Source organism: Ranitomeya variabilis, chromosome 6 (assembly GCF_051348905.1).
Source record: "Ranitomeya variabilis isolate aRanVar5 chromosome 6, aRanVar5.hap1, whole genome shotgun sequence".
In the NCBI taxonomy this organism is placed as follows: Eukaryota; Metazoa; Chordata; class Amphibia; order Anura; family Dendrobatidae; genus Ranitomeya; species Ranitomeya variabilis.
Window position 1 is genome coordinate 496,771,333 of NC_135237.1, and position 13,183 is coordinate 496,784,515.

The window sequence follows — 13,183 nt, forward strand, 5'->3', positions numbered from 1 at the left end:
AAGGCAAAAAGAAGAGAGATTTTCCTGAACAGCTAAATCAGCTCCTCCTACACACTGTCCATGACAACCTCTGATAGCTAAGTACATAGTGTGTGACACATAGACTTGTAGTTGGAGGGAGGCAGTTGAGCAGAACGTAGCTAACCTCAGATGGAGCTTAAACTTCATTAACCGAAATAACTTTTTCACACAGGATAATTGTTACTACATGTACTTATGCAACGTATCTCCAGCTGCAGAAAAATGTATAAAGTTGTTTTGTTCTGTCTTTTAAATATGGAGATTTTAAGTTATGGTCCTGCTACAACTGCAATAAAAAGTTCTAAATTGTAGCAGTCGGTTCTACCACTCAGGATGCAATCCATGCTCATTATGAATGTATCTGCAATGGCTTGAATAAGGGTAATGTTCAAAGAAAATACCCCAAGACCCATCAGAGAAAGTGTCTGCTTGAGTCTTGGCTAAACACCAGTAGCGTAGCTACCGGGGGGGCAGAGGGTGCGAGCGCCCCGAGCCCGGAGCTCAGAGGGGGCCCACCCAGAGCTATGCTACTGTAACTGTGCAGCAGTGCGCCGGTACAGTTACATTCTGCGGCAGAACAGGGAGAATCGGTCTCCCTGCTCTGCCACCCGGCCACTATGGGCCACTGAGCAGGCGGGGGCCCGGTGCCAGCAGTGGGCCCCCCACCCGTCACCGCAAGGTCAGCTGTATCGGCATTCAGCTGACACAGCTGACCGCATTGAAGGGGAAAGGAGCGTGTAGCGCTCCTCCCATCACCCCCCATGTCAGCGTCTGATGTCACCGATGCCGACACTGACAGTAGGCGCGGTGACATCTCCACCCGGTGCCCGCTGTCAGGAGATGAGCGGGAGCTCGGAGAATGCTGGAACAAGGAGGAAGAGAGGTGAGTATTTACTTATTGTTTTTTTTATGGGGGCTGCCTTATACTACAGGGTCTGCCTATGGGGGTGCTGCCTTATACTAGAGTCTGCCTATGGGGTGCTGTCTTATACTACAGGGTCTGTCTATGGGGTGCTGTCTTATACTACAGAGTCTGCCTATGGGGTGCTGGCTTGTGCTATAGAGTCTGCCTATGGGTGCTGCCTTGTGCTATAGAGTCTGCTTATGGGGAGTGCATTATACTATATTGAGGACTATGTTGTGCATTATACTATATGGAGGCCATCTAGTGGGCCATTGTACAGTGTGGGGATTATAGTGAGGGGGCCATCATACAGTGTGGGGATTACAGTGAAGGGGCCATCATACAGTGCTAGAGCCATCAAACAGTTTGGGGGCTACTAAGGGGTCAGTATACTGTGTGGGGGTGCATTACAGTGAGGAGGCATCATGGTATGTATAAGAGAGCATCATACTGTGTATAGGGAAGCTGTACAGGAGGGCAGACTCAGGACATTATTCAATGTGAAGTGGGCACTTATTGTTATAGGGGAACTCAGGTTACTGTGACTATTAAAGGGGCACACAGGGCAATATTACTTTCTAGGGGGCAAAATGTGGGCACTGTTTTCTAGGGCACTTGCACCCAGCATTACTATATTATAGAGGGGTGCTTTAGAATTTAGAAGGCACAGAGAACCACACAACAGGTGCAGTAAAAGGATCACATATGGCAGCAACGGCTCAGTATTGGGGTATCAGGAGCAGTAATAGGGACACATACGGCGCCAGCGGCTCAGTATTGGGTTATCAGGTGCAGTAATAGGGACACATACGGCAGCAGCGGCTCAGTACTGGGGTATCAGGTGCAGTAATAGGGACACATACGGCGCCAGCGGTTCAGTATTGGGGTATCAGGTGCAATAATAGGGACACATACGGCAGCAGCGGCTCAGTACTGGGGTATCAGGTGTAGTAATAGGGACACATACGGCAGCAGCGGCTCAGTATTGGGGTATCAGGGGCAGTAATAGGGACACATACGGCGCCAGCGGCTCAGTATTGGGATATCAGGTGTAGTAATAGGGACACATATGCCAGCAGTGGCTCAGTACTGGGGTATCAGGTGCAGTAATAGGGACACATACGAGAGCAGCGGCTCAGTATTGGGGTATCAGGGGCAGTAATAGGGACACATACGGCGCCAGCGGCTCAGTATTGGGGTATCAGGGGCAGTAATAGGGACACATACGGTGCCAGCGGCTCAGTATTGGGGTATCAGGTGCAATAATAGGGACATATACGGCAGCAGTGGCTCAGTATTGGGGTATCAGGGGCAGTAATAGAGAGACATACGGCAGCAGCGGCTCAGTATTGGAGTATCAGGGGCAGTAATAGGGACACATACGGCGCCAGCGGTTCAGTATTGGGGTATCAGGTGCAATAATAGGGACACATACGGCAGCAGCGGCTCAGTACTGGGGTATCAGGTGTAGTAATAGGGACACATACGGCAGCAGCGGCTCAGTATTGGGGTATCAGGGGCAGTAATAGGGACACATACGGCGCCAGCGGCTCAGTATTGGGATATCAGGTGTAGTAATAGGGACACATATGCCAGCAGTGGCTCAGTACTGGGGTATCAGGTGCAGTAATAGGGACACATACGAGAGCAGCGGCTCAGTATTGGGGTATCAGGGGCAGTAATAGGGACACATACGGCAGCAGTGGCTCAGTATTGGGGTATCAGGGGCAGTAATAGGGACACATACGGTGCCAGCGGCTCAGTATTGGGGTATCAGGTGCAATAATAGGGACATATACGGCAGCAGTGGCTCAGTATTGGGGTATCAGGGGCAGTAATAGAGAGACATACGGCAGCAGCGGCTCAGTATTGGAGTATCAGGGGCAGTAATAGGGACACATACGGCAGCAGTGGCTCAGTATTTGGGGTATCAGCAGGATGAGGGGTTTATGCAGGTTGGGAATAGATGGTGATGGGGCTGGAATATGAGATGTGAAACGTGTCTTTGTTGTATTCTCTGCAGGTGAGTTGTGGCTGGAAGAAGTGGTCATGTCGGTCTGGGCTAGATGGAAAAGACAAGAAAAGTGAACAATTCCATCAGAAAGGAAGGTAAGAGGCAGTGCTCCAGAGGTAAAAAAGGAAGCCAGCTTACCAGGTGCTGATATCCTTAATCCTAGGAAGAGACCACACTCCTATTTAGCATTCCAATGGAAAATATGAAATGAATCCTTAGTCGAATCACAATGATAAAGCAATAAAATCTTTACTTGTAGTAATGAAACATGTTCCAGAAGAGTAAAATTGTAGAAAAATGAGGTTCAAAACCTACAGGTTTTAAAACTCGTAGGTTTTGAACCTTATTTTCCTACGTTGATACTCTTGTGACTTGACTAAGCATCCATTTTAAGAGGCGGTATTCCCTCCCTGTGCAGCAGCCACAGACCACTGTTGTAACTGATGGCATGAGATTGATATGCACCAATTCTATCCCTGACATATATATGGAATGAATGTCTGCTAAACACCTAGTACATTAGATTACACTTCTTCTAAACCTGATTCCAGACCACAAACAAACCAGACTCATCAGGAGGAATAAATAATGGGGAGGGGTTGTACAGTGCATGTAAACATGTGAGCACACAATGACTAGGGGAACACTGGTTGGTGATAATTAGTGCAAGAGAAAACATTGCTGCGCTTCATAGAAATCAAGTAGATACACCTCTGGTTTTTCTATGGAAGGCCAAATGTACAGGATGACTTGGCAGCTTTGGAAAATTCTTCAATTTTTCCTTTTCATTAGTTTTTAGAAATATTCACCAATATGGAACAATGTTTGGTGAAAACTGTAAAAATAAAAACCTAGATAAAACAAAAATCATAAAATCAACCACAGCTCTGATTACATTATGATTTGTGTTTCCTGTGTACCCCGTATGTACATGTGGAATGTAAAGCCCTGACGTACCCAACCATAGACTACATGGTTAAAACAACAACAAAAATGTGGCAAACTGTATAATAAAGAGCAGATTGCATTTTCTTATAACGTCCCAAAAAATAAATATCTCTTTGTCAGATTGGAAATGGACATTTTTTTTGCCTCTATTAAGACCAGTTCAGAGTATGTGGTCGGTGTGTGGAGGAGAACCTGAATTGTACGATAAAAGAAACCATTGTATAAAGAAATAGCTGAAACAGAAAAATTGCATTGTCTTGATTCCACTAGGAATAGTTTGGGATTTTCTCTATCAGATTTAGAGTTGATGGCTCGTTACATTCTGTCTCACTTCTTGACTTTAGCAAACACATAGCAGTGTAGACTCACGGATAAGTGATAATTAGTAGGAAGCCGAATGTGTGGGGCACATTTGTAAGCACTTTTCTTACTCTCAATTACCACTTTTTCCTTGCATACATGCAGTTCTCTTGCAGTCTCTATGACATTAAATCCATACCTCGCTGCCCATTGCACCTTCATATACAGCTGTTAGCATGAAGGGAAGCTATGGCTTCCTCCTATAGAATTTAGAGGCTCCCCCCACCAGGTACAGGGCCCAGTTCACATGTCTATTATTCACACTACCTGCATCATCAACAAACAGGACACATGAATATCAACAGAGCCGGATCGTCTGGTTTCACTATTGTTTTTCACTCCTTTTTTCTCAAGTTTTTCTATTCTACATTATTGATGGTTTCAATTACACAACGTAGTATTTTTAATCCATTTTCTCGACCCAAGGTATATTTTTTGGAACTTCTCTTCTTTACGACATACAAACATAGGTTAATCAGTCGGGCAAATTAAAATAAATGAAAGCATTTTATTCAAATCTTAAAAAGAATTTTTTTTAAAAAATTAAAGGGAACCTATCAGGTCTGCGAACTCTATTAACTTGCAGATACAGGGTTAATCTGCAGGTTTATACGTTATGAAGGTGCTCGGGCGCTGTATTGAAAGTGCGACACTTGGGAGAAAACAGCCGGCTGTCAGTCAGTGCCGATATTTGCTTATTGTACAGGCTTCCACCGCTAAGCGAATGGTCACAGAACCCTTCTGAGATATTATGCCTGCCGCCTACTTTGTTAGGGAAGATTGCGTTTGGCTCCAACAATTCTTTTTTTTAACGGGTTTTTCAATTTTTCGACCTATTTTATTATTTTTTTATTCTTATTACAATTGACCGCCCGAACTGATGAAAAATGTGTGAAAATGTATCAATAATGTGTGAAAATTTGTCAAGCAATTCTGCCATGAATGAACTTGTGGATTTGACTGTGATTTCATGAAATTACTATAAGTGGATTTTAATGGAGGAATTGGACATGAAATGAGTTGCAGCAGAATTCATGCCTCGCCTGCTGACCCCTGAGCACAGAGACAATCGCCTGGATGCGAATGGAGAGTACACTGAAGGAGGTTGAAGCTTCAAAATGTACAAATAAATACACTTTTATTTTTAATTGCTCTGGTTTGCATGTTGCAACCATTTATATGCTTTTTTTTTTTTGCCCAAAAAGACACAAAACTTTATAGCTGCACGTTGTTCGTAACAATCAACCAAAACAAAATAGGCGAAAAATGGAAACACTCATTGAAAAATCAGTGGAGCCAAAAACAACCTACCCCAACAACGTCAGCTGCCATACTGACTCAGAAGGATTACCCGAACATTCACCTGTACTACTAGTATTAGGGTTGAACAATTAATAAAATGTTCAATTCTCTAGTTGCCTACTCCTGGCCTAATAGATATTGATCATGTGCACTAAAGAAATACACCAGACACAGTCAGCTGTAACTCTCCTTGATCAATGTGTGGCTCAGCTCCAAGAAGGGATTTTATTAGTGAAAACACAATGTTATATATCTCCTGTAAGGGGGCTCGGTTAGCTCTAAAAGGGGAGTGATCGGATGTATTTCATTGGTTAGTGGGTTGGGCATGAGCAAGTCCATGGGCGGATCCATGAGGTCATCAGGGTGGGTTGGTCCGTGAGGTCATCAGGGTGGGCGTCGCTGTGGGTGGATCCATGAGGTCATCAGGGTGGGCGTCATCTTGGATACCAGAGCACACGGTCTGCTGGTACAGGAAATGGCGGCCATCTTTAGTGTCTTCATTGTTCATCTTGGATACCAGAGCACATGGATCTGATACAGGAGATGGCAGCCATCTTCAGTGTCTCACTTTGTCTGAGGAAAACTTATGTAAGGTTAAACAATACATGCTATGGGTTGCTTCTCTCAATTACCTTATGTGTTGAGGTTAATTAAGTATTTGATCTTATGGCTCTCCTCAACAGTCCCCCCTAAATACTTTATTAACCTTTTCTTTTATCTTGATCCCACCGTGGTTCCCTAACCCACCAATGTTAAGTGTTATTATGACATCAGAAGCTTCATGACAATATGGATGCTATAGACACCAGAGAATGTGTGACCAATTATGGGTATACTGCGGAGGTATATCGAAGCGCGTTACCCATGTCCTCGGGACTTCCCTACCTGCTGGATCTATTATTCTCCAATCTCCCATTTCCATGGTTACTTACAGTAAAATACACATGTGACTAACCCTGATGTACACATCCTAGATCTGACCGTCTTGCCCGGGAGGGGGAATTGGAGTTTTCACCAGTTTGAGACAAGTTTTCCCTTGTGGAAAACCTCCCTTTGTAGCTGGACTTTGACAAGCAGGTCAGATCCTACTCTGTCCCTAACTGTCTAACAAATTTATAATGTGAGAGATGGATCCAGGAGGCGCTCAGCAACCCTGACTGAAATAGGAGTAGTCAGGAGCACTTGGTAGGGACCCTCAAATCTCGACTCCAGGAATGTCTTTCTGATGAACGTCTTTACCAGCATGTAGTCACCAGGTTAGAAAGTATGGGTACCGTCACTGGAATCTGGACCTTGAATGGATGATAAAACTTGTACATGTGTTATTGACAGTTCTTTAGTAACAACAATTGCATAATTTACAAGAGTATCACTTCCTAAGGCTAGCTGTTGTGGAAAATATTGACCCAATCTTGGAGGCCCCCCAAAAAGAATCTCGTATGGTGTGAGTTTGGTGGGACCCCTTGGAGTGTTTATGACTGAGTATAAGGCAACGGGCAAAATGTCTGTCCAAGTCTGACCTCCTAACTGGCTTTCAGTATTTTATTTTTGAAGGCGTCATTCAGTCTTTCTACTTTCCCACTGCTCTGTGGGTGATATGGAGTATGTAAACCCAAATCAGCTCCCACCAATGTCCATAGTTCCTTAGTCAGAGCAGCAATGAATACGGGTACTTGGTCACTCTCAATTACTCTGGGACCCCATATCTGCAGACTACTTCAGTCATCAGTCTCTTAACAGTCACTCTGGCAGTCATGTTTGTTACTGGATAGGCTTCGGGCCACCCTGAGAACATGTCAGTCACTACCAGTACATACTCGTACTTCCCTACTTTTGGCATTCGAATGTGGTCAATCTGAAAGGGATAAAGTGGTTTAGCCAAATGTTTCTGAGTAACTTTCTGAGGCGGTGCTGGATTGCATGCTGCACACACAAGGCAGGACTTGAAATAATTTTGGGTGACAGTAGAGATCCCAGGTGCCATATAAATCTTCCAAATCAGGTCATTCATCCGATTCTTGCCTCTGTGGGTGATACCGTGTGCCCATTCTGTCACTGAGGGGTACAGATTACGGGGTAGACCTTTGTGTTCACCCTCCAGACTCCATCTTCATCCTTTTTTAGCTCCTCCTTCTTGCCATGACTTCTTTTCATCATCTGATGTCTTGTCTTGATGTAGATGGATAATCCTCATAAGAGAGGCTTTAGTCCCTTCTTCAGTGTCTTGTGACACGTACACCGCTGCTTTCTCTTTCCTAAATGGATCCACAGCATAGGTTTTTGCTGTTTTGTCAGCAAAGAAGTTCCCCCTTGCTTCTGGAGAATCCAGTCTCCGGTGAGCTTTGATCTTGATCACTGCAACCTTTGAAGGTAGATCCAGAGTGACCACAAGTTCTTGCATGGTAGCAGCATGTTTTAGATGAGTTCCACTGGACGTTAGGTATCCTCTGGCTGCCCAGATACTGCCGAAGTCATGAGCCACTCCAAAAGCGTATCTTGAATCCGTGTAGATGTTGACCACCTTCTCCGTCGCTTCCTGACAAACCAACGTCAATGCTTTAAGTTCCGCTTCTTGTGCAGACGTGCGGTGGTAGGGATCCGGCTGAGATGACCTGGTCATGTGTAACCATGGCATATCCCATATGGAACCTTCCTGTTTCATCTGAAAATCTGGAACCATCAGTGAAGAACGTCACGTCAGCATGTGGGAGTGGGTCTTCAGACACGTTTTTCTGGGAGGCTACTTCTTCATGCATTTGTTCAAGACAGTCATAATCCTCTGAGTGAGTAGAGGCATCTTCTCCGAGAGCATCAGTATCATCCACATCCCCCCTGGAAAGAGGAAGCAGCGTGGACAGTTTGAAGATGCTGCAGCGGACAAGAGTGACATTATCCGGAACCAAGAGCCAACATTGGAGTCTCATATGATGCTGCACCAACAGATGTTTAGGTTCCAACAATAGCAATTATGTCGTGTGGAGCCATTTAAGAGAACTGGATGTCCTCAGATGATATCAGGATTTGTGATTCCAAGAGCTGGTGCAGACTGTATGGCCTGTTTAAGAGCGTAGAAAGCTTCCACTGATTTTGTTCATAGTGGAAACGCTGACGTCTTGAGGTCATCGTACAATGGCTGCATCAGCTTTGAGGCATCTGGAAACCTTTTGCGACAATAATAATTGATAGGTCAGCCAACTCATCCGAGGCCCTTGTCTTAGGTTCTTGGCAGAACTCAACACCAGAGTCCCATGTCTCGTCATGCTCCTGTAGAAAGGCATCGGCTGTTTTTCTGGATCTAGAACTTGGTTCAACAGAGTAGCAGCTTGCTGGGGTGTAAACTTGACATAGATGGTGGGCTCCTCAGACATGAGCATTGGCACTGTTGGCGGTGGCACCTGAGGCGGGAGTAGAGATGGCACCGGGAGTGCAGATGTAGTCCCTTGTGTATAAGGAGCCGGAGGAGGTAACAGTCCTGGAATGAGGGGCTCTATTTGGGCAGCTCCAGTATCATGGTGTGGGCTCCAGGTGACGCAGGCAGTCTTAAAAGCTTTAACAGTCCTGTCCTCATTAATGCGAGTTATTGCTGCATGAAGTTGTTGAGCACTAACGTCTGGATGAATAGGGTCATAAGTAGGGGTCACAGTGTGTATGATCATTCTACACAGGAGATTGCCAGCTTTAGTCACCGCTATGTCCCCAACAGCTATCTGACCACGTGACTCAGCAATGATTTGACTGTCAGCTTGAATAGTCGCCCCTCCTGCTTTCACTATAGCTCTAGCTACACCTCCATTGTGTCCTAACCGAGAATTGGCAGCATTAACAATAGCATCTGTCTCCATTGTTGTTATGTCACCCTTTCCCACCACTAACAAGGGTCCCTCAGAAAGTTCTTTTTCAAAAATAGGTTGCCAATATTCCCTCCCCTTTGTGCTTCCTCTGCTAATGGTATCCCCCTCCCACATTGAGCCCCCCCTTGTTACAGTTGCCACCGTCCCATACAGGTGTGCGCTTGGCTGCGAGACAGCCTGTGAGGTACCAGGTATAGGGTTATGTAGACTGCGTGAGAGTGCTGTTGTGGAAGCATTGGGAGGAGAGGTCGCTGCTTGGAGCATCTCATGTGGGTGTGCGGCTAAATTGGCAGTGGAAGTGACAGTAGAAAGGGTAGGTGCCGGGGACGATCCAGGTGAGAGTATTGCTGGATTCCAGACAGGAGTGATAGGGGAAAGGGTCGGTGCCCCACTGGAAACCACTGAGACGGGAAACATGGGTAAAGCCTGTTCACTTCCCGAAGGAATATAGTATTGGCCATCAGTGGTCATTACTGGGTAACAAGGATTTGGTGATGTGGTGTGTAGCCTTAATCTGAGATGTTCACCACCAGGAGCAGCACATTCGCCATCCACAACATGGCTGCCGTCAGAATTACATTTGCCATCCACAACATGGCCGCCGTCAGAATTATATTTACCACCAACAAAATGGCCGCCGTCAGAATTATATTTACCACCAACAAAATGGCCGCCGTCAGAATTATATTTACCACCAACAAAATGGCCGCCGTCAGAATTATATCTACCACCAACAAAATGGCCACCGTCAGAATTATATCTACCACCAACAAAATGGCCACCGTCAGAATTATATTTACCACCAACAAAATGGCCGCCATTACATTTAGCACATGGCTCTGGGCCACCATTTTGGCTGCTATTACATTTAACACATTCACCATCAACAAAATGGCCGCCATTACATTTAGCACATGGCTCTGGGCCACCATTTTGGCTGCTATTACATTTAACACATTCGCCATCAACAAAATGGCCGCCATTACATTTAGCACATGGCTCTGGGCCACCATTATACGGTGGTGGCCGCTCACAGGATATATTTTTGTAATACACAACTCAAAACTCTATTCTTTCTATTCCTTTTCTCTTCTACCCAATTTCCAATTTTTATTTATTTTATTTATTTATTTTTTTTAAATACAGACTTTCAGAGACTCTTTCTCCTGCCCTAGCAATAGACAACAATCCATTATCTTGTAGGATACCTTTTCTTTCTTTCTTTTTTTTTTTTTTTTTTTTCTAAGACAATCTTCCACTCCAGGGGCTGTAACCATCCCCCCTCCTGGCATTCCACACAATTTCCACTAATGTGCATGAGTCTAACTTGCCATCTGAATTTGGCTTAGTGCCCATACGGCAGAACTGCATTAATTTCTCCATCTTTCTATAGATATACAGTATATCTATCTATCAAGATAACAAACACCAAACAAACAATAAGACGGGGGAGATGACTCAAACCTGAGATTCTAAAGGGAACTGAGTCTGCAGTACTCAGTTCCTATTGCTTCTTGTCACGTGGTCCCTGTCTGACTTCCGTGCTCCGTACTTTACAAACCAATTATTCCCTACTTTGTCAAATTGCTCCCTAACTTACCGGTCCCCGTGCAGAGTCACTCACTCGATGTCACGGGGCAAAAACTATAAGTTTAATTATTTGGCTCAAACTGAGTCAATCACTCCAAGTTTTTAATGAGCCGCTACACAATTTATTATGCCCGAACTGAGTCAATCACTCCAAGCTTTACCGGGCCCCCCTAGGCCGAGTCAATCACTCCAGGTCCTAGTCTCTCTTATACAGAACTGAAAATCTTATCACAGGCGACAACCGTATACCACAGACAAAAATTATTTATTTATTTATTTATTTATTTTATTTTTTTTTTTCTACTTGCTTGCTTTCCTTCTCTAAAAACAAACTTGTTTTTCCCGTCCTACCACATGCTTTTCCTTCTGTAAACACTTGCTTATTCTTTCCTAGAAACCTGTCCTGTTCCAAACACAATGCTTTTCCTAACTACCAGTCATCTCCTTCTGTAAAAACCTGTTTTTCCTGTTTATCACTTGCCTATCCCTCTGTAAGTGAAAAAAAAACAAAAAAAAAACCTTGCTTCTTTTTAACTACTAGTCATCTCCCCTCTTCACAACATGTAACAGGCAGTAGGCAACTAAAACGTGACGGTTCTTGCAATTAAATGACCAGCAGCGGAGATACCCTTTCTGCCGTCTTACAGATACCAAGAAAACCGGACACGGTCAGGCAATCTGCACAGGATACCCCGAAGGACACAGGTAAAGACTACAGATTATAAAAAATCAGCAGACTTACCGTGTTCTGTTAAGGAGGTGATCAGTCTCCAGGTTCGGGGTACTCAATGCATCCAGCCGTTCCACTCGCCGGTTCTCAGGGTTCAGGGCTCTCCTCTGCTGGCCCCAGGTTGGGCAGCCAAATATTAGGGTTGAACAATTAATAAAATGTTCAATTCTCTAGTTGCCTACTCCTGGCCTAATAGATATTGATCATGTGCACTAAAGAAATACACCAGACACAGTCAGCTGTAACTCTCCTTGATCAATGTGTGGCTCAGCTCCAAGAAGGGATTTTATTAGTGAAAACACAATGTTTTATATCTCCTGTAAGGGGGCTCGGTTAGCTCTAAAAGGGGAGTGATCGGATGTATTTCATTGGTTAGTGGGTTGGGCATGAGCAAGTCCATGGGCGGATCCATGAGGTCATCAGGGTGGGTTGGTCCGTGAGGTCATCAGGGTGGGCGTCGCTGTGGGTGGATCCATGAGGTCATCAGGGTGGGCGTCATCTTGGATACCAGAGCACACGGTCTGCTGGTACAGGAAATGGCGGCCATCTTTAGTGTCTTCATTGTTCATCTTGGATACCAGAGCACATGGATCTGATACAGGAGATGGCAGCCATCTTCAGTGTCTCACTTTGTCTGAGGAAAACTTATGTAAGGTTAAACAATACATGTTATGGGTTGCTTCTCTCAATTACCTTATGTGTTGAGGTTAATTAAGTATTTGATCTTATGGCTCTCCTCAACACTAGTGCCCCGTCCTCCAGAAGACGATTCTAGGTTATTTTATTTTGGTTTGTTACATAATTATTGTTACCCTGATACAATAAACAGAAACAATATCTCTCTACTGGTATTACCAATTGTCATCCTTATCTTCTATACAGGAAAATCTTCTGAAAATTCTTACTCACGGAATATGATTAGAATTGACAATTTGGATGGTTAATCTGACTATTTCAGGTTAGGATAGCAAAAAAGTACAACAAAGATGAAAGTGGCAAGTTGATGATTGTCAACTTACCAACACTGTCGCTAACTATCTCCATTAATGGGTTATCCAATAATACATTTATAGCCTTCCTCATTTATACACCAATCTTCCATCTTTATTGGTTATGTTACAAGCTCAAACTCGAGCACATGGACCGCCAGGACACCATTTTCCTGCCGATGACCTTATCACCACTGTATGGACATTTTCAAATCTAGCAGATTTGACCACAAAAAAGAGGAAAAATCCAACATACGCGGGAAAAATAGGTATATGTTCTCTGCATGCTTGCGTGGGGTTCCTCCTGGTACTCCGGTTTCCTCCCACACGCCAATGTAGATTGTGAGTCCTCAATAGGGACAGTGATGAATTGATGGTGCTACATATGTAAGTAAAATAGATAAAAAGAATGACTTTATTTGTGACCATTAAAAACAGACAATAAAAATTCACACGGAGATATGAAGGGGTAGT